This window comes from Pongo pygmaeus, chromosome 17 (assembly GCF_028885625.2).
Source record: "Pongo pygmaeus isolate AG05252 chromosome 17, NHGRI_mPonPyg2-v2.0_pri, whole genome shotgun sequence".
NCBI lineage: Eukaryota > Metazoa > Chordata > Mammalia > Primates > Hominidae > Pongo > Pongo pygmaeus.
This window is the reverse complement of record NC_072390.2, coordinates 24,915,341-24,938,620: the sequence shown is the minus strand read 5'-3', so window position 1 is coordinate 24,938,620 and position 23,280 is coordinate 24,915,341.

Sequence of the window (23,280 nt, the reverse complement as noted above, 5' to 3'; positions counted from 1 at the left end):
TTACGTGAAGAATGCAGAAGCCTCAGGAGCCGATGCGATCAAATGGAAGAAAGGGTATCAGCCCTGGAAGATGAAATGAATGAAATGAAGCGAGAAGGGAAGTTTAGAGAAAAAAGAATAAAAAGAAACGAGCAAAGCCTCCAAGAAATGTGGGACTATGTGAAAAGACCAAATCTACGTCTGATTGGTGTACCTGAAAGTGACGGGGAGAATGGAAACAAGTTGGAAAACACTCTGCAGGATATAATCCAAGAGAACTTCCCCAATCTAGCAAGGCAGGCCAACATTCAGATTCAGGAAATACAGAGAATACCACAAAGATACTCCTCGAGAAGAGCAACTCCAAGACACATAATTGTCAGATTCACCAAAGTTGAAATCAAGGAAAAAATGTTAAGGGCAGCCAGAGAGAAAGGTCGGGTTACCATCAAAGGGAAGCCCATCAGACTAACAGTGGATCTCTCGGCAGAAACCCTACAAGCCAGAAGAGAGTGGGGGCCAATATTCAACATTCTTAAAGAAAAGAATTTTCAACCCAGAATTTCATATCCTGCCAAACTAAGCTTCATAAGTGAAGGAGAAATAAAATACTTTACAGACAAGCAAATGCTGAGAGATTTTGTCACCACCAGGCCTGCCCTAAAAGAGCTCCTGAAGGAAGCGCTAAACATGGAAAGGCACAACCGGTACCAGCCACTGCAAAATCATACCGAAATATAAAGACCATCGAGACTAGGAAGAGACTGCATCAACTAACGAGCAAAATAACCAGCTAACATCATAATGACAGGATCAGATTCACACATAACAATATTAACTTTAAATGTAAATGGACTAAATGCTCCAATTAAAAGACACAGACTGGCAAATTGGATAAAGACTCAAGACCCATCAGTGTGCTGTATTCAGGAAACCCATCTCACGTGCAGAGACACACATAGGCTCAGAATAAAAGGATGGAGGAAGATCTACCAAGCAAATGGAAAACAAAAAAAGGCAGGGGTTGCAATCCTAGTCTCTGATAAAACAGACTTTAAACCAACAAAGATCAAAAGAGACAAAGAAGGCCATTACATAATGGTAAAGGGATTAATTCAACAAGAAGAGCTAACTATCCTAAATATATATGCACCCAATACAGGAGCACCCAGATTCATAAAGCAAGTCCTGAGTGACCTACAAAGAGACTTAGACTCCCACACATTAATAATGGGAGACTTTAACACCCCACTGTCAACATTAGACAGATCAACGAGACAGAAAGTCAACAAGGATACCCAGGAATTGAACTCAGCTCTGCACCAAGCGGACCTAATAGACATCTACAGAACTCTCCACCCCAAATCAACAGAATATACATTTTTTTCAGCACCACACCACACCTATTCCAAAATTGACCATATCCTTGGAAGTAAAGCTCTCCTCAATAAATGTAAAAGAACAGAAATTATAACAAAGTATCTCTCAGATCACAGTGCAATCAAGCTAGAACTCAGGATTAAGAATCTCACTCAAAACCGCTCAACTACGTGGAAACTGAACAACCTGCTCCTGAATGACTACTGGGTACATAACGAAATGAAGGCAGAAATAAAGATGTTCTTTGAAACCAACGAGAACCAAGACACAACATACCAGAATCTCTGGGATGCATTCAAAGCAGTGTGTAGAGGGAAATTTATAGCACTAAATGCCCACAAGAGAAAGCAGGAAAGATCCAAAATGGACACCCTAACATCACAATTAAAAGAACTAGAAAAGCGAGAGCAAACACATTCAAAAGCTAGCAGAAGGCAAGAAATAACTAAAATCAGAGCAGAACTGAAGGAAATAGAGACACAAAAAACCCTTCAAAAAATTAATGAATCCAGGAGCTGGTTTTTTGAAAGGATCAACAAAATTGATAGACCACTAGCAAGATTAATAAAGAAAAAAAGAGAGAAGAATCAAATAGATGCAATAAAAAATGATAAAGGGGATATCACCACCGATCCCACAGAAATACAAACTACCATCAGAGAATATTACAAACACCTCTACGCAAATAAACTAGAAAATCTAGAAGAAATGGATACATTCCTCAACACATACACCCTCCCAAGACTAAACCAGGAAGAAGTTGAATCTCTGAATAGACCAATAACAGGAGCTGAAATTGTGGCAATAATCAATAGCTTACCAACCAAAAAAAGTCCAGGACCAGATGGGTTCACAGCCGAATTCTACCAGAGGTACAAGGAGGAGCTGGTACCATTCCTTCTGAAACTATTCCAATCAATAGAAAAAGAGGGAATCCTCCCTAACTCATTTTATGAGGCCAGCATCATCCTGATACCAAAGCCTGGTAGAGACACAACAAAAAAAGAGAATTTTAGACCAATATCCTTGATGAACATTGATGCAAAAATCCTCAGTAAAATACTGGCAAACAGAATGCAGCAGCACATCAAAAAGCTTATCCACCATGATCAAGTGGGCTTCATCCCTGGGATGCAAGGCTGGTTCAATATACGCAAATCAATAAATGTAATCCAGCATATAAACAGAACCAAAGACAAAAACCACATGATTATCTCAATAGATGCAGAAAAGGCCTTTGACAAAATTCAACAACCCTTCATGCTAAAAACTCTCAATAAATTAGGTATTGATGGGACGTATCTCAAAATAATAAGAGCTATTTATGACAAACCCACAGCCAATATCATACTGAATGGGCAAAAACTGGAAGCATTCCCTTTGAAAATTGGCACAAGACAGGGATGCCCTCTCTCACCACTTCTATTCAACATAGTGTTGGAAGTTCTGGCCAGGGCAATTAGGCAAGAGAAGGAAATCAAGGGTATTCAATTAGGAAAAGAGGAAGTCAAATTGTCCCTGTTTGCAGATGACATGATAGTATATCTAGAAAACCCCATTGTCTCAGCCCAAAATCTCCTTAAGCTGATAAGCAACTTCAGCAAAGTCTCAGGATACAAAATCAATGTACAAAAATCACAAGCATTCTTATACATCAATAACAGACAAACAGAGAGCCAAATCATGAGTGAACTCCCATTCACAATTGCTTCAAAGAGAATAAAATACCTAGGAATCCAACTTACTAGGGATGTGAAGGACCTCTTCAAGGAGAACTACAAACCACTGCTCAAGGAAATAAAAGAGGATACAAACAAATGGAAGAACATTCCATGCTCATGGGTAGGAAGAATCAATATCGTGAAAATGGCCATCCTTCCCAAGGTAATTTACAGATTCAATGCCATCCCCATCAAGTTACCAATGACTTTCTTCACAGAATTGGAAAAAACTACTTTAAAGTTCATATGGAACCAAAAAAGAGCCCGCATCGCCAAGTCAATCCTGAGCCAAAAGAACAAAGCTGGAGGCATCACACTACCTGACTTCAAACTATACTACAAGGCTACAGTCACCAAAACAGCATGGTACTGGTACCAAAACAGAGATATAGATCAATGGAACAGAAGAGAGCCGTCAGAAATAATGCCACATATCTACAACTATCTGATCTTTGACAAACCTGAGAAAAACAAGAAATGGGGAAAGGATTCCCTATTTAATAAGTGGTGCTGGGAAAACTGGCTAGCCATATGTAGAAAGCTGAAACTGGATCCCTTCCTTACACCTTATACAAAAATCAATTCAAGATGGATTAAAGACTTAAATGTTAGATCTAAAACCATAAAAACCCTAAAAGAAAACCTAGGCATTACCATTCAGGACATAGGCATAGGCAAGGACTTCATGTCTAAAACACCAAAAGCAATGGCAACAAAAGCCAAAATTGACAAATGGGATCTAATTAAACTCAAGAGCTTCTGCACAGCAAAGGAAACTACCATCAGAGTGAACAGGCAACCTACAAAATGGGAGAAAATTTTCACAACCTACTCATCTGACAAAGGGCTAATATCCAGAATCTACAATGAACTCCAACAAATTTACAAGAAAAAAACAAACAACCCCAACAAAAAGTGGGCAAAGGACATGAACAGACACTTCTCAAAAGAAGACATTTATGCAGCCAAAAAACACATGAAAAAATGCTCACCATCACTGGCCATCAAAGAAATGCAAATCAAAACCACAATGAGATACCATCTCACACCAGTTAGAATGGCAATCATTAAAAAGTCAGGAAACAACAGGTGCTGGAGAGGATGTGGAGAAATAGGAACACTTTTACACTGTTGGTGGGACTGTAAACTAGTTCAACCCTTGTGGAAGTCAGTGTGGCGATTCCTCAGGGATCTAGAACAAGAAATTCCATTTGACCCAGCCATCCCATTACTGGGTATATACCCAAAGGATTATAAATCATGCTGCTATAAAGACACATGCACACGTATGTTTATTGCGGCATTATTCACAATAGCAAAGACTTGGAACCAACCCAAATGTCCAACAATGATAGACTGGATTAAGAAAATGTGGCACATATACACCATGGAATACTATGCAGCCATAAAAAATGATGAGTTCATGTCCTTTGTAGGGACATGGATGAAATTGGAAATCATCATTCTCAGTAAACTATCGCAAGAACAAAAAACCAAACACCGCATATTCTCACTCATAGGTGGGAATTGAACAATGAGAACACATGGACACAGGAAGGGGAACATCACACTTCGGGGACTGTTGTGGGGTGGGGGGAGGGGGGAGGGATAGCATTGGGAGATATACCTAATGCTAGATGACGAGTTGGTGGGTGCAGCACACCAGCATGGCACATGTATACACATGTAACTTACCTGCACGTTGCGCACATGTACCATAGAGCCTAAAGTATAATAATAATAATAATAAAAGACATGAAAAGCAACGTGATCACTTCACTAGAGTGAAGAAATTAAATGGGAATTAAAATTCCCAGAACCTAGGACCCTGTTTTGTCATCGAGAAAGTCCCACCTTAGCCCTGACTTCAAAATATGAATTGATTGATTGGTGTTTAGTTACTGGGCTCTTGTGCAGTGCTTTGATCTTCTTACAGGAGAAGAGTAGCTTTCCATGATAAAAGATGACTTCTGATGACAAGAAAATCTACCAGCTCCCATGGCGCTGAGCTCTGTATTCTCCGTCTCGCATTCCTGAGCACGGGCTTCCCGATGGGGTCCTTCAGAACTGAAAACCTGGGGAGACGTGTCTAGAAGACAAGGCCCGGGCAGCAGGAGGCAGGCAGCAATCCTCAGAGTCATTTTAAGTTTCATTTTTAGCAAGCGTAAGGGAAATGCATGGTCTTGTTACCTCCAGCCGTAGGTACTGATGTACACCACACACAGTCATGTTTTTCCACGTATTTGGGCGAGTTTGCGGCTAAGATGAAGAAAAGCAGGAAGGGCAGTGGGGAGGAGAAGGAGAGGAGATAAAAACATAACTTCTAAGGCTCCTTTAAATTGTACTGTCTTGAGCATAGAAAAGCCTGAATTATGTAAAAGCTGGCCAGGTGCCCACATCTGGCAACAGTCAGATTGTTTGGTAAGCAGAAGGTTCCCCCAGCAGCACGCAGAGCCGGGTCCACTCTGGAAAGAATGTGGAGTCTGTGAGAGGTTCTTGGGACCTGGCCTCCAGACGGTCCTGCCAGGTGGGAGGGCAGCGCATCTGGTCACTGGACCGCATGTGCAGGTGAGATGAGTGACAAGCTCCCTGCCAGGCCTTCCTTAGAATGGTTTCAACCCCAGGCTTGTTTCTGCGTGAACTAAAAACCATGCCTCTGCTGTGGTGTCAGACTTGGAAATCACATTTTTTTTCAGGTCTTCCAAAGGTTCTCAGGGGAAATGAGACCCTTTCTTGTGTCTGCAACTTTAGTCCCCCGACCCCTATAGACTGCTACCTGCCAGTCCCGAAAGCCATGCCAGAGCAGCATCCTATGTAACTATTTTCTGTTTGCTGTTATTAGGCCCTGACACTTCTGGGGCTCATGGAGACCCTGAATCGGGGACCTGAGAGCCCAGCCACACTTTGCTCCATGTGGGTTTTCCATGCTGGCTGTGTATCTTCCAAACAAGTACTAACCTGGCCTGGTTTCTGCAGTTCAGACCTACCAAGCCAGTTGAGGTAAATGCAGAAATTAAAGTGTGCATTCTTTCCTTAGAGGAACAAAAGAAGAAAACACGTTAAGCAAACACCTCGGGAACTGTTTAACGCAAGCCCACGGCCTGGCATTGCATTCTGGGGCAGGGTGGTGGTAGCCACAGGCAGGAACACACCACGCAGGCTGTGCCTGTGCATGGAGAAACCATGGCTCTTTCAAAAAAAAAAAAAAAGGTCTTGAGGCCTCTTTGCAAATCCGGCCCTGAAGTATCTGGTATGATTTAGATTTGTTCATTAAAAAACACAGTTGGTTTCTGTTAAGTCAAAAGCATTTGAATTTCTGCTCAGTTATTCAGTGCTAGCAAGATCCTTTATGATTTCTCTGTGTGCATGCTGCATTTTTCAATGCCTGGCCAGCTCTTCTGTTTTCTTCTTTCCATAGACAGCAGCAGAGGAGAAAAGAGAGAGAGGTGGGAGCTGAGAGAATACATATGTGAATCTTATCTTCACTGCTAATCACATACTTACATGCTTAATGATTTAGCTACTATTTTAAAAGACATCCTCTGTATTTCCTCTTTCCTATGGTTACCATTTCCTATAAAAAGTGGTTTAGAAATTTGACTTAAGCTTTAACTCAGTGGACTTAACCCCACAGGGACAATTTTCAGCATCTCAATAGGAGTTCTGGCCCCACTGGTGAGCCCCACAGCCAGCCCATCTCAGAGGGAGCCTCCTCAGGGACATCAGCCTGACAAATGTCACCTGGGTAGGCAGCAGGATGCAGAAATGCAAGAGGCATTTGACACACAGTGGCCCATGTCTCCATTCTCCTGTGTCTCTGGATTATGGACATCTCTTAAAAACCCAATTCAGTTTAACCTTATGTCTAGGAGTCTCAGAATCTTGCTCTAGAAAAGCTAGAAAAAAGCAATTTGGAAAGTCCATGAAGAGGACAGCCAGGCATGCAGCATTTGTTGCAGGTCAGTCTTCCTTGCAAATGGCATTGGTTGGGATTGGGGGTTACTGGGAGGGCTGAAATAATAATATAAATAATAAAAGTAACTCTTTCTGCTGGATACTTGCTTGAACTAAATACTAGTCTAGGTATAGCACATGGTTTGTCTCATTTGCCTCCAATCTTGGGAGACATTTTCTTAGACATCACTCTCAACCAGACAAAAGAGAAGTAACACACTGTGTTAAGCCAGGACTGATCTGGGTGGTCCTCTGTATTTGCAAACTATCGACCTGCAGAGGGGTTGGTGCAGATTCATAAGCAAAAAAAAAACAGTCATTAGAGCATGGGCCTTAGGATGAGATGGAAATGGATTGGAATCTTGGCTCTGCCATTTATTAGCTATGAAACCCTGGGAAATCATTTAAACCTTATTTTCCTCATTTATAAAATGGATAAAATATATCATGGGGTAGTATGAGGATCCATTGATAAAAAGCACATAAAATGCATAGTACGATGCTTGGCCAATAACAGGGGTAATGCCATTACCATTATTACTCCTAGGAAACATTATTAGGTGGTTTGAGCCATGAATAAATAGATTTTTCCAATATGGTCCTTAAAAAATAAAAAGAATCCAGTTAGTCATCTAAAATCTGTCCTCCTCTAACCCTCAATCACAGACTTGGACTCTGACACTTGGCATCTTAAAAATGTGCTTGGTCTGCCCTGGGGGTGCCGGCTCCCTGGCAGAGCACACCTGGGGAGTAGGTGTTGAAAGTCACAGTTTAGCATTTCAACTGCATCTTCCAGATAAAGCACAAAGAACACATACATCGAGGGCACCTCAAACCAACACATGACCAGTAAGCTCAGAAATCACACTATGAAGGTGGAGTTTGACCTCACAAAGTTAAAACTGGGTCTTTGGCAGGAGTCCCTTGCAAAGCATGGGAAGAATTTCCTTTAAGGCAATCCACGATGGAGCTGTGGAAAAGAGGAGAAGGAAAACACAAGACCAAAAGCTGAGCTGGGTGCTTATTTGGAATTTTCAGTAAAATAGAAGAATTCTGTTCAGTAAAATCTCTTCATGACTTTATAGTGTGACCCATTATTATGTAGAGTTTTTGAGCTTATGATGAAAGATGTGTGCAGCCAAGAGGCAGTGTCAAGTCATTCCAATCTCCAGAGTGATAGTGATGGTAGAAATAATTATATATTCCTTCTAAACTCATTGATTTTTGAGACGTTGCTAAACATTGTGATGCAATGGTGTACACGAAAACCTTCAGGTTATCTTAGAAAAGCTTCTCCCAGATCCTCCAGGTTGGCTGTGAAGGAAGGGGCAGAGGTAGCTCTGAGGTTGATGCCTCCAAGATTCTCCTCTCCTTAGATAGGTCTCTCCTCATTGCTGTGGCCACATCATGCCTTAGGGAATGTTACCCATCCTGACCTCTTCCTGGGGAATATGGACACAGACACTCTTCTTAATTCCCAATGGTATGGTAGAGAACAGGGTGTAACATTTAAGATGACTAGATTAAAAGTTTAGGTTTCATAGAAGAAAATCAAAGTGTAGAGACTAGCACATCACTGTCTCTGGAATTCCCTCCCTTCCAGAAGCCCGGCCAACCAACACAGGGGTGAGCAGCTTAACTTAGAGCCCCTGAAGGGCCCCCATATCAAAACAGAGGAGCCCAAAATGTATGGAGTCATCCAACACACACAGGGGTTCAACATGTATCTATGCCTAAAAAGATATGCACAGAGGGGTGGAGAATGTGGATTTCTTCCAGAGCTTCACAGCTTATTTATCAAACCATATAAGGAGCATTTCTTCTCTGGAGGAATTTAAATAAATGGACTGAAGCCCAGCATGGTGTCTCACACCTGTAACCCCAGCGCTTTGGGAAGCTGAGGTGGGAGGGTCACTTGAACTTTTTGAACTGAGGAGTTCAAGACCAGGCAACATAGTGAGACTGCATCTCAGCAAAAAATAAATAAAAAATTAGTGGGGCATAGTGGTGCAGGCCTGTAGTCCTAGCCTCTCAGGAGGCTGAGGCAGGAGAATTGCTTGAGCCCAGGAGGTCGAGGCTGCAGTGAGCCAAAATCATGCTACTGTACAGCCTGGGTGACAGAGTGAGACCCTGTCTCAGAAAAAGAGGGGGTTGAAAATTTTGCCATCAGCTATAACGTAAAAATTATTCAGTAGAGTCTGGATTAGGATGCAGATGACAAAGCAGTCTTGAGAGCCGGAGGCAGCTCAGTTGGCCAGAAAACCAATCAGGCCTCAGCTAGACCCTCATGAATCCACAATAGAGCTTTGTTCTTTGGCTGCCAGAGCCATAGAGATCTATTTCAATAATTAGTACCTTTAAAGAATGTCTGAGAAATGCCAGCAGCGTGTATTTTCCAAACAAAGAAGGCAAATTGCCCTAAGTCCCATGCAAAGGGGTTCAACTAATTTGAGCTTTTCATTGTTTGTACTTTTATGAAGTGAGTAAGTGTGGCATACATGGCCAATTATTCCCCAATGTTCATCCTCCGTTTTGTTTTCTTAGCAATAGGGCCTCCTGAGGTTTTTCTGGGCATATGGTTGCCCAGATAGAAACTACATTTCCCAGCATCCATGGAGCTGGGTGTGGCCAACAGGATGGGACAGGGAGTGAAGCGTACAGACAGCAGGTCATTCCAGTCCTTCAAAGGAAGGGAGGGAAGCCCCAGTCAAGCAGGTTCCTTTCAGCCAACCTCGTCTGTGCAGAAAGGAATGACACGCAAGTTAGGGGCTCCTAACCTGGTTCCTTTGAGCATTCATGAACTTGGCTGGGAAAAATACATTTTTACTTTCACTCTATCTAAAGTTCAGCATTTCTTTCATTCTTGGATGTAGGCAGTAGGCTTCTATGATGTTAGCAGAACCTGTGACTTTTACCGCTAATAGAATTAAGATAATTTCATAGTGTAATCCAGTTATTGCCAATATCCTGAAATGTTGTTTACACTCATCATATTTTCAAGATTACAACTGCTGTTAGACATGCTGCAACACCTTGTTAATGTGCTAGTAAAGCAGCACATAAAATTAAACATGTAAGATTATACAGGAAATTAATCTCATTGAAATACAGTTATTAATGTCATTGGTTTCCTGTGTAATCTTATGAGTTTAACCTTATGCACTTAAAAGTATTATTCTGAAATCATATCCATAGCCTTTTCCCAGCTGTTGAAGGGATCCATGGATCCTACTAAAAGGACACACAGTCCTTTCTTGCCCAGGAGACAGGAGAAGACAAGGTGAGGTGATCTGGGTAGCAGAGAATTTCACGATTACTACTTTGGGGAGCTTTCTTAGCCCGTGCCCTGATAATACAGGGCACAGCTAAGCTTTCAAAGCTCTCCAACTAGCACAAGGTTTGTGTGAACATTGAGAAATGTGGATACTGGGGCTTGGTTTGCTCAGCCATCATCCCATCTTCCTTCCAGCTGCAGAGCTTGGAAAGCTGAAAACGACATTTCTACTATGTCTTACAGCTGAGGTATGAGATGTGGATTACATTCCATCAGATTATTGTATTGGTGGGAGATTTGGAGGAGAGAAGTGAGGCGGAGCTATTTTTCTGCTTCATTTTGGTAGTTTAACAGGAGCAATGTAGTAGAGATTAGATTGCATTTGTTTACTGTGTGTTTGCCAAGTGGCACTTGCAGCGTTCTCAATCCAGTGTCCTGAGTCCTGGTCTCCCAGAGTTCATTGTGGTGCGGGCAGCAGAGCTCCAAGGGGCACCTCAGGTGCCCAAGCTCCTCTCTTTTGTCATTTCTGCAGCGTTCTAGAAGTTGCTCCTGGCTGACCAGCCATGAACGCTTAGCCTTTGCAAGAGTTTTGTAGCCACCCAATTTCCTGTATTTAGTTCTTGCTGAAAATATCTGGTGTGGTTTCTGTGTGTTGGGGGCCAGTAAGGGGGTGTCAAGGGGTGTGTATGTTTGTCTTAATGAGGCCACCTGATAAAGAGAGTTTAGTCATTTTTCACGGAAGGAGAGCATTGCTTTTTTCAATCAGCAGTGCAGTTCAATAGACTCGTATTGCCTGACATTTGACCATGCTTCACCCTTGATGAACGTGTGCTCCTCATTCAGTCTTCACAGCAGGCCTGTGAGACAGGCAGGGCAAATCCTATTCCACAGACGAGGAAGGAGGGCACCCACAGATGAACCACTCACCACATGTCCTGCTTAGGTGACAGAGAGGTAGACAAATCTTGTTTAGACCTGGGCTTTTGACTCCTGACTCCAGGCCTCATCCAGCCAGTACTGAGAACAGGCCGACTAGAAGCTTTCAGTTCAGAACGAGTCCCATAGCCAGGACAGGACTCTGCCAAACAGCTGCATCTGGTGCTTTTCTCATATCTCACAATTCCATGGGAGATGTTAGTGGCCAGATTGTCTAAAAAGGTCACTTTAAAGAGGTTAAACTGCATGTACATTATCTTCCAAAATGGTTTCTGTTAGTCCGCATGCAGGTCTTCCTCCCTCCTGGCTAATGTATTAGGAAGACTCAGAACAGGCAAATGCTTTGGGATGAGCTGCCCCTGCTTTACTGGTACATGCCCCTGGATTCTCCTGCTTAATTTCTGTTGGCTTGTTTACCCCTCAGGGAAGCTGCCAAACACTCTTTTCCTGAAAATATTTTTTCCAAGAACTTTGCTGACACGCCTCTGTAATCAGCTTTGCCGAGACTGTGTCGTGTGTCCAGATTCTAGAAACTTGTATTTGGCTCAAGGCAACTCTGTGCAAAGAGAGTTCCAGGATGCTGGGCTTGCAAGGCCTGGCGCCTGCACATTGCCGCTCTGCCCCGGGGGCTCGGTTCTCCTGGATGCTTCTGCAGAACATCTGGGGAGCATCACAGGACACTTTTAAGGGATGGGAGAGAAGGTCATCTGGGAAGGGCAGATTGGCCTGGCCGAGACATCAGATGAGGTCTCTGCAGGCTGCAGCGCCTGTCCATCGAAACTCATTTATTAAGCACTCTCTGTGTGCAGAAAACATAGGTGACCTCAGGGGATGTGTGGGGTGCACTCTACTGGGAGAGACCCATTGTGACAATAGGATCATTACAGACGGAACAGAAAATAACTCAGGCAAGCCAGCTGCAACGAGAGGCAGGGCCCAGCGACAGCATCTGGGTGGGGCCTAGGAGAGTCTCGGTGCCAGGGCCATTTGTCCCCTAGGTCAGACTGCGGTTTCTTGTCTGTAGGATGGAGAGGCTGGCCTGGTGAGGTCCAAGGCTCCTCCCAGCTTTAATGGTCTGTAATTCCAGCATTCCACTGGGAAAGGGCAGCAACAAGGCAGGAGCTGCAGGCACAGGTATCAAAGTTAAAAGTGAACATTTCACTTTCCCCCAGCTCCCCAAATAAAAGTGGTTACTCCAAATTCAGAGCCAGCTTGCACTGGGGAATGGAGATGATCACAGAAAGGATCTGATGAAGCCCTTCAGGCTCATACCGCAATGCTAAGGGGCTGGCTTTGCAGAAGACGTTTCTGGCTTTCATGAACATGACCTGCTGCTCCTGCCTGATAATTGGGCTGCTCCCCTCCCCGCCCAAACCCTACCCCTGGCTTAAGGCTTTCCTGGGTGATGTAGCCGTGCTTTCGAGGCCCCTCATGCACTGACAGTGAGGTGAAGGAGGGCTCTCAGGACCGCAGGGTTCCTTGGATGGGAGGGCAAAGGGGCAGTGGCCCCAGAGGGCTGCGGGCTGGGTCTGTGGCGGGGTCTGCCCAGAGCTTCCAGAACAGATGGGCGGACTGCCCAGCCAGGCCACAAGGACGCCAGGCCACAAGGACGCCAGCCAGCCTGGGGCTCGTGCACCCACAAGACCCATGTGGTTCCATTCCACTCAGGTCACTTTTCCATAACAATGCTATTTTCTTCTGTTGTTTGGGGTGTGTGTGTGTGTGTGTGTGTGTGTGTGTGTGTGTTGTTGTTGTTGTTGTTACTGTTTTTAAAAATTCACATTTCCTGTGCCCAAGATTTCCAAAACACCTTCCGCAAACTGCTCATCCCAGATGGAGTGTCGATTGAAGGCTTCCCCTACTTGCCTGCCCCCTACTTCCCCGTCTGCCACCCCAAGCAGAAGCTCCTAGCAGGCTCACAATGAGTTTTATTTTTCAGAGCAGAACGCGCTTGAGAATACCTCTGGTGGGACTGCAGTGGCTTGAAAAAGCTTTTGTTTTGAAAGGGAAAAACAACCAAGGGGAAAAGAGTGGAGACTTTTAGAGTGAAATTTCGGAGGCTCAGAGATGCCAAATGAGAAATGAGAGCTTTGGAAGGGTTCTAGAGAGAAATGCAAGCTTTCAGCTACATGGTATGGCATTTGCTGAGTACAGAGCACGTGCAGCCCCTAACCACGGGCGGGAGAGGAGCTTCTCCTTGAACTGCTCTCCACGCCTTTTATTAGTTAGACGAATTAGCTGCTGCATAAGAAGTCTAAGACAGAAGGCACTGCTATCAAGAATGACGCATTATCTGACATGCTTATGTCTATTTTATTCTGGGGCTCATCAGCACCCCGCACTCCTCCCAGGCGGTTTCAAAGAGAAGGCACTACCTGGGGAGGCTGGCTCTGCCTCATCTGCCGTAAGTCTCCCATTCTTCCGCCCATGGGACTCAGCTGCAGCAAGCTTCACACAGCACTTTACAGACTCCATCCGGTGCACTTCACAGCTGCGTGAAACGGCAGGCCCCAGTCTCCCTGCTCGGGGCTCCTCTTATCACTGCCCATCCTTGCCAGAGCAGCTGGAGTGTCAGCACGGGGCTGGGAGAGGAATGTGGAAGAGGCTGGGAGGAGCCTGAGAAAGATGGAAAGGGTGGGGAGGAAGGAAACCCGGGCTGACAAATGCCACCTGCCTAAGACGGGCCGCGTCCTAGGGAGGGTTCTGCTGTCCACTCCCTTCCTGAGCACTCATCCCTGGGGGTTCCGGCGTCTGTGTGAAGACAGGGAAAGGCTATCTTGGCTGAGGGCTGTTGTATGGGTACTCTCAGCCACAGAAGACAGCAAGAATGCGAACATAGCTGCCAGCAGGGGAAGGGGCCCCCCTCTCTGGCCGCCTGCGCTCCTGCTCACCTGTGAGCGTCTACCCTGTTAGTGGCCCCTCTATGCACGGCCTAGTGCTCACTCTCTCTGCCTGTCTCTGTCTCGGTTTCTTTTTTTCTCTCTCATTTCGAACATACTTTCCAGCCATAAGCCTTCCTTTGCCACCTCTGCTTCCAGGTGGGAGACAAACCTCCGGGAGGGTCTGGCCAGGGTCTGGAGGCTCAGTTACCTCTCTCCTAGGCTCCTGGGAACTCTATGCTTGATGAGGGGTAGGGTGAGTCACAGTTGTCCTTGTGGCTGGTGGAGAACTGACTTCTGCAGCCCTCACCATCCCTCACCCCTAGTGCATCCCAAAGTCTCAGCTGAAGAAAAAGAAGTTGGCTGGGCACGGTGGCTCATGCCTGTAATCCCAGCACTTTGGGAGGCTGAGGCAGGCAGATCACGAGATCAGGAGTTCGAGACCATCCTGGCTAACACGGTGACATCCCATCTCTACTAAAAACAACACAAAAAAATTAGTTGGGAGTGGTGGCACGCGCCTGTAATCCCAGCTACTCAGGAGGCTGAGGCAGGAGAATTGCTTGAACCCAAGAGGCGGAGGCTGCAGTGAGCAGAAATGGAGCCTCTGCACTCCAGCCTGGGTGACAGAGGGAGACCCCATCTCAAAAAAGAAAAAGAAAAAGAAGTTGGAAGTTTTACTTTGATCTCCATTCCAACTTCACCTACAATCCTTTCATGTTGTCATCTTTGATATCTATGCCTACATCTCATTTGGCTTAGAATCTGCAGAAACACTAAAATTCCTAATGGCTAAGAGTGGCTGGGTATTTTACTATGTACCCAGCAAACAAGGATTAAGATAATTTAGGCAAAGTGCACAAAGTCCCTGGCTGGTCAGTGGTGGAGCCAGCATCGCCCCACAGCCTGGGTTTTTAGGCACTCCAGAGGACAGAGAATATGGAAAATGATGCAGGTAGGAAGCTGGTGAGAGAAACAGAGAGCCCCAGGGAAGCGGTGCTCAGTGGCCTGTAGACAGGTGCAGATAAGGTTCTTCTTCCCCACGCCATGGCTGACCAAAGACACATGCACCACTATGAGAGGCAGAGACTTCCCAAACCATACAGCCTGCATTTGCTGAAATATCACTAATTTCAAACATTCTTTCTTGTTGCCAGACGCTTCCAATGTGACTCTAAAAATCAAGTCAATGTGAGTATAGAGATTTTGGAAGCTTGAGCCATCTGTCAAAACATTGAAAATATCATTCAAGGACAAAAATTCATATACACAATTTCAGAAAATGAATTTTCTTCTCTCCGTTTCCCATTGCCAGCATGTAGGTTAAGTGGAGGTAAGGAAGATGGAGCTAAGAGAGAAAAAATAGTTTAAAGAATTTAAACAAAATCACCAGAGCATTTCAAATGCAGTGTTCATTTTAACTGAAACACAAAGCCAGCAGCCACCCTCCAGTTTGGTTCAAGGACCTCTCTGCAGGGCCCCTGCCTACAGCCAGCACCAGATGGAGCTGAGTGACCTCCTTTAAAGTGGCCATTGGGCAGCCACAGTGGGTTCCAGGGCCCTTGAGGAGGGACGTCTCCTTCCACTGGCAGATAAGGGTGTTTCTGACCTTGCTTACTCAGGGGCTGGAAGGGATATGAGACTTTGCAAAATTCTGCCCAGAAAGTTCTTGTATTCTGGGGTGTATGGATCCCCAGAGTCTGAAATGCTTGTGAGTACTTTGCTATCTTAGGTAAAGACTAATCTTAGGTAAAGACAGCACTTTGCTGTCTTAGGTACAGAGGGGAATTAGTCCCCCCTAAAGATAGTTTGCAGTACTGCTAGCGCCTAACTTCTGGGAGCTCTGGTCTTGCTGAAACTAGAAAGGCTATTTTGGGCAATGTGCAGTGAAGGTAGATGTGGAAAGAAAATGGAGCCAGCTGATTTGAGTTTCAGGCCAAGACTCACAGTTTGATCTTCTGACTCTGTCTCTTCCAGTGACTGGCTCAGGAGGCTACACTGAGAACCTCCCGAGAAGTAAGGGCTCCTGGAGGAAGGAGTGAGCATGACCGTTTGGGGCTGATTCAGTCCACTTGAATGACTTGTCAGTCTCTTGGAAAGGCAGAGTCTTTAAACATCACTGTGCCCTTTGAGACAGGGCCCCCTGACTTCACATATCTGTCATCACACTGCAGTTGTCCACTTCCCAAAAGGCTCTTTTATTATTTTCTGTTGTTATTTTATCTTTGTTTTTAACTTTTATTTCCATTTCAAGGGCCTATGTGGAGATTTATTACATATGTAAATTGTGTGTCATGGGGGTTTGGTATACTGATTATTTTGTCACTCAGGTAACAAGCACTCAGGTAACAACACTGTCCTCAGTGTTTACATCCCATTTATAAGTGAGAACCTGTGGTATTTCGTTTTCTGTTCCGCATTAGTTAGCTTAGAAAAATGGCCTCTATCTCCATCCATGTTGCTGCAGAGGACAGGATCTCATTCTTTTTAATGGCTGCGTAGTGTTCCATGGTGTATATGTACCACATTTTCTTTACCCAGTCTACCACTGATGGGCATTTAGGTTGACTCCATGTCTTTGCTATTGCGAATAGTGCTGTGACAAACATAGGTGTGCATGTATCTTTATGGTAGAATGATTTATATTCCTTTGGGTATACCCAAATAGTGGGATTTCTAGGTTGAATGATAATTCTGTTTTAAGTTATTTGAGAAATCACCACACTGCTTTCCACAATGGCTAAATTAATTTACACTCCCACCAGCAGTGTATAAGTGTTCCCCAAAAGGCTTTTTTTTTTTTAGTGTTTCTTGAAGCCTTGCACAGACATCAGCTATTTGGATCAGTTCCCTCTAGACTTCCTCTCATCATTGCAGTTGATTCTAAAATCTGGGCAGAACAGGAAAGAAGGAGAAAGGACCAGAAGATAGAGAACTTCTGCTTCTTCTCATTTGTTATTCTATTTCTGTTGATACTTGCTTCAATTACTATAAGTAGCTCTCTGGCTTTTAGAGAATCTCCATGTATTTTCCCACCTTCACATCCAGGGACTCCAAGTTTCAGTTTAAGAAATCCTGGAGTAGTTGCTGGTATTCTACCCAGTCTATGAAATAAAGTAAGCAGGCTACATGTGAAATTTCTACCCACAGAAAAGCTTTACAACAGCCTCTTTGGAAACATTCTTTGGGGAGTATGTCATTTACTAGGAAGCCGATTCTGGATAATGCCATAAAAAGGCTTACCTTAGCTCATATGCCAAATCCTTAATCAAATAACAATGTATAGCTGGAGCCTGCCAAGACTTGCTGGATAAAAGCCACCATGATTCCTCCCTACAGGACTATAAGGAGATGGAATCCAGTGCATTCTACACAATATGAATGAATAAGAGAGTGAGGAAAGTTGCTCAGGGAATCTGCTACAAGTACCTTAGATGATAAAAAGGCTGTTTCTTCCTATTTTTATTGCAAAGAGGTCTTTGCCAATTGGCGGAACTTGCTGCTTGAATGAACAAATGTCATTCTAACTTTGAATGCTGCTGCTTTTAAAAAAGCCCATGCACATATTCTCTGAACCAATCACAGACCAGTCATAAATGGTGTTAAACAGGCAGAGTCAGGCAACATGTCTAACTATGCCAGAGGGAAGAAAAAATGGAGAAAAGTTGTACTTTCCTCATGAAAATAATATCTAAAACTCAAGATGCTAATAAAATCTAATGAAACTAAATTTCAAATTAGATTTTTCAGATTTTTCTGAATAGAAAAGGCAAATGTTGCATAAGATTTATTATTTGATTTTTCTTCCAATACCTCTATATTTATGAGAAAATGATCTAAATGGTTTAGCTTTTGCCTGAGTAGTTTAAATTTTTCAATATGTCTCCTTAGAATATTGGCAAGGGAGCACAGTTGACCATTTGGAAGGCCACCTGATCTAAATTCTAAGCACCTGAAGGATCATATCCAAAGGTACACAATGATGCTGAGGTTTCTAGGGTTCTTCTGATGAGTAGGTATAGAGGCTGGAAGACCAGAATCCATCTATGTATTCATCCACTGTCCATCTATCCATTCATCTTAACATCCAATTATTCATTTATTAATCATTAAGAGAAGGGGTTGAGGGAAGGATATCTTTGAATTGGTCTTAGAAAACTGTGTTCTATAGGAAGTTACAAGTGACTCTCTTAAGGAAATAGAACATGACATATTCGTGAAAGAGATGACTTTCAAAGAATTAGGACAAAGACTCCCCAATTCAACATGACTGCCCAGAATATGATCGATTCATGTGTTGAACATTGAGTCAGAAGCTGGCTTAAAGCTGAAAATAAAAAAGGCTCATGATGTGTGAGCTGCCTGAGCATCAAAGAGAGTGGTCAAGTGTGGGTTTCCCATGAGACTGCCGTATGACCATGAAGAAGGCTTGTGGTAAGGGAAACAAGCTGAAAAAAAAGCCTTTCTCACATCTTCAACCATTGCTTCAGAAGTTGTAAAACTCGAATAATCAGGAGTTTGTCAGCTAGAAAAAAAGGGAAATTTTCAACTTAATAGACTAACCTCTTTGTCAATGTTAACATATGTTGTATTTATTAATTTAAGAATAAACTCTATGCCAAAATATTTGATAAGAAACGGTGCACAGAGAAAGAAATACCAGCTGATTCAATTGAAAATTTAATACAAGTAAAATATATGTCAAACAAGGCAGATTATTCGTAAGATAATTAATCATAGCCTTTCATGTCAATGAGAGTTGGCATAAAGATTATTAATTCACTCAACAAATATTTACTCATAGCAGGAGAACTTTTTCTGTGCTGTATGGAGCACCTCATGCTACTTCACCAAGGCTGATGTCATGTGGAAAATGGCCAGTAATTTTCGTGTCCACCCTGGAGTGTGAAAAGAAACATCAAATCAGGATAGACCAAAGAAGCCACCCACAAGGAGTCCCTGGATGTGAAGGTGAGAAAATACACAGAGATTCTTTAAAAGCCAGAGAGCTGCTTATAGTAATTGAAGCAAGTATCAGCAGAAATAGAATAACAAATGAGAAGCAGCAGAAGTCCTCTACCTTCTGGTCCCTTCTCCTTCTTTCCTGTTCTGCCCAGATTTTAGAATCAACTGCAATGATGAGAGGAAGTCTAGAGGGAACTGATCCAAACAGCTGATGTCTGTGGCAAGGCTGCAAGGCCATTGCCCTTAAGAGTAATTTTATAAGTTTTGGTGAGGCTCACTGCTGTAAACTATGAAGATGAAATGCCAGTGGCTCAGAATGGAGTTTACTTGTCTCTCATGTGAAAGTCCCAAATGGGCTTTCCTGGTCAGTGACTAGCTCTCCTCTATGCAATTATTCAGACTTTAGCCCTTTCCCTCCTATGGCACCTGGGCTTTCAAGTTCTCCAGGCTCATCTGCATCAAGCCAGAGCGGGAAAGAGCATGAAGGAAGATGTGCAGGAAGTCTACAAGGGCCTGGCTTAGTATCACACGTCACTCCCACCCACTTCCCATTGGGAAACACAGTCAAGCCACCTAGATGTGGGGACACATAGTCTAGTGTGTGCCAGTGATGGAGAGGAGACGTATTTTGATGAATACAGCAGGCTTTACCACAGAATGTAGCATTTCTTGAAAGCTAACCATGTGTCAAGGCCAGGTGTGGTGGCTCACACCTGTAATCCCAGCACTCTGGGAGGCCGAGGTGGGCAGATCACTTGAGGACAGGAGTTTGAGACCATCCTGACCAACATAGCACAACTCTATCTCTACCAAAATACAAAACTTAGCTGGGTGTGGTGGTGCACACCTGTAATCCCAGTGACTCAGGAGGCTGAGGCAGGAGAATCACTTGAGCCCCGGAGGTGGAGGTTGCAGTGAGTCGAGATGTCACCACTGCACTCCAGCCTGGGCAACAGAGTGAGACTTTGTCTCAAAAAACAAACAAACAAAAAAACAAAATATGTGCCAAACACTGTTCTTGGCATGGCAAGTTTGATTATTGCATTTCACAGAGAGCTAAGTCACTTGTTCCAGCTTCACAGCTGAAGAGTGGCAGAACTGAGTTAGAACAGGGCAGTGTGATTTCAGATGGACCCTCTTCACCACCATATAGGAGGCTGTGTTCTACACTCTAACCACATCAGAAATGTAGTAGGGATTTTTGCACATTGATTTTGTATCCTGAGACTTTGCTGAAGTTGCTTATCAGCTTAAGGAGTTTTGGGGCTGAGATGATGGGGATTTCTAAATATACAATCATGTCATCTGCAAAGAGAGACAATTTGACTTCCTCTCTTCTTATTTGAATACTTTATTTCTTCCTCTTGCCTGATTGCCCTGGCCAGAACTTCCAATACTATGTTGAATAGGAGTGGTGACAGAGGGCGTCCTTGACTTGTGCCAGTTTTGAAATGGAATGCTTCCAGCTTTTGCCCATTCAGTATGATATTGGCTGTGGGTTTGTCATAAATAGCTCTTATTACTTTGAGATATGTTCTATCAATACCTAGTTTATTGTTTTTAGCATGAACAGGTGTTGAATTTTATCAAGGCCTTTTCTGCTTCCATTGAGATAATCATGTGGTTTTGGGCATTGATTCTGTCTGTGTGATGGATTATGATTATTGATTTGCATATGTTGAACCAGCCTTGCATCCCAGGGATGAAGCCAACTTGATCGTGGTGGATAAGCTTTTTGATGTGCTGCTGGATTCAGTTTGCCAGTATTTTATTGAGGATTTTCACGTCGATGTTCATCAGGGATATTGGACTGCAATTTTTTCTGTGTATGTGTCTCTGCCAGGTTTCAGTATCAGGATGATGCTGGCCTCATAAAATGAGTTAGGGAGGAGTCCCTCTTTTTCTATTGTTTGGAATAGTTTCAGAAGGAATGGTACCAGCGCCTCTTGGTACCTCTAATAGAATTCAGCTGTGACTCTGTCTGGTCTTCGGCTTTTTTTGGTTGGTAGGCTATTAGTTACTACCTCAATTTCAGAACTTGTTATTGGTCTATTCAGGGATTTGACTTCTCCCTGATTTAGTCTTGGGATGGTGTATATGTCCAGGAATTTATCCATCTCTTCTAGATTTTCTAGTTTGTGTAGAGATGTTTATAGTATTCTCTGAACACTATAGTAGTTTGTATTTCTGTGGCATCAGTGGTAATATCCCTTTGCCATTTTTTATTGTGTCTATTTGATTCTTCTCTCTTTTCTTCTTTATTGTCTGGCTAGCAGCCTATCTATTTTGTTAATCTTTTCCAAAAAACCAGCTCCTGGATTCATTGATTTTTTAAAGGGTTTTTTGTGTCTTTATCTCCTTCAGTTCTGCTCTGACCTTAGTTATTTCTTGTATTCTGCTAGCTTTTGAATTTGTTTGCTCTTGTTTCCCTAGTTCTTTTAATTGTGATGTTAGGGTGTCGATTTTAGATCTTTCCCGCTTTCTGATGTGGGCACTTAGTGCTATAAATTTCCCTCTAAACTTTATCTGTGTCCCAAAGATTCTAGTATATTGTGGCTTTGTTCTCATTGGTTTCAAATAACTTATTTATTTCTGCCTGAATTTCGTTATTTACACAGTAGACATTCAGGAGCAGGTTGTTCAGTTTCCATGTAGTTGTGAGGTTTTGAGTGAGTTTCCTAATCCTGGGTTCTAATTTGATTGCACTGTGGTCTGAGAGACTGTTAAGATTTCCATTATTTTGCATTTGCTGAGGAGTGTTTTACTTCCAATTATGTGGTCGGTTTTAGAATAAGTGCAATGTGGTGCTGAGAAGAATGTATATTCTGTTGATTTGGGGTGGAGAGTTCTGTAGATGTCTATTAGGTCCACTTGGTCCAGAGCTGAGTTCAAGTCCTGAATATCCTTGTTAATTTTCTGTCTCATTGATCTGTCTAATATTGACAGTGGGGTGTTAAAATCTCCCACTATTATTGTGTGGGAGTCTAAATCTCTTTGTAGGTCTTTAAGAACTTGCTTTATGAATCTGGGTGCTCCTGTATTGGGTGTATATATATTTAGGATAATTAGCTCTTCTTGTTGCATTGATCCCTTTACCATTATGTAATGCCTTTCTTTGTCTTTTTTTTATCTTTGTTGGTTTAAAGTCTCCTTTATCAGAGACTACGATTGCAACCCCTGCTTTTTGTTTGCTTTCCATTTGCTTGGTAAATATAGACAAACAGCCAAATCATGTGTGAACTCCCATTCATAATTGCTACAAGGAGAATAAAATATCTACGAATACAACTTACAAGGGACGTGAAGGACCTCTTCAAGGAGAACTACAAACTACTGCTCAAGGAAATAAGACAGGACACAAACAAATGGAAAACATTACATGCTCATGGAAGGAAGAATTGGTATCATGAAAATGGCCATACTGCCCAAAGTAATTTATAGATTCAATGCTATTCCCATCAAGCTACCATTGACTTTCTTCACAGAATTAGAAAAAACTACTTTGAATTTCACGTGGAACCAAAAAAGAGCCCATACAGCCCAGACAATCCTAAGCAAGAAGAACAAAGCTGGAGGCATCATGCTACCTGACTTCAAACTATACTATAAGGCTACAGTAACAAAAACAGCATGGTACTGGCACCAAAACAGATACATAGACCAATGGAATAGAAAAGAGGCCTCAGAAATAACACCACACATCTACAACCATCTGATCTTTGACAAACTTGACAGAAACAAGCAATGGGTAAAGGATTCCTTATTTAATAAATGATGTTGGGAAAACTGGCTAGCCATATGCAGAAAATTGAAACTGGACCCCTTCCTTACACCTTATATACAAATTAACTCAAGATGGATTAAAGACTTAAACATAAGACCTAAAACCATAAAAACCCTAGAAGAAAACCTGGGCAATACAATTCAGGACATAGGCAAAGACTTCATGACTAAAACACCAAAAGCAATTGCAACAAAAGCCAAAATTGACAAATAGGATCTAATTAAACAAAAGAGCTTCTGCACAGCAAAATAAATGATCATCAGAGTGAACAGGCAACCTACAGAATGGGAGAAAATTTTTGCAATCTATCCACCTGACAAAGAGCTAATATCCAGAATCTACAAGGAACTTAAACAAATTTACAAGAAAAAAACAACCCCTTCAAAAAGTGGGTAAAAGATATGAACA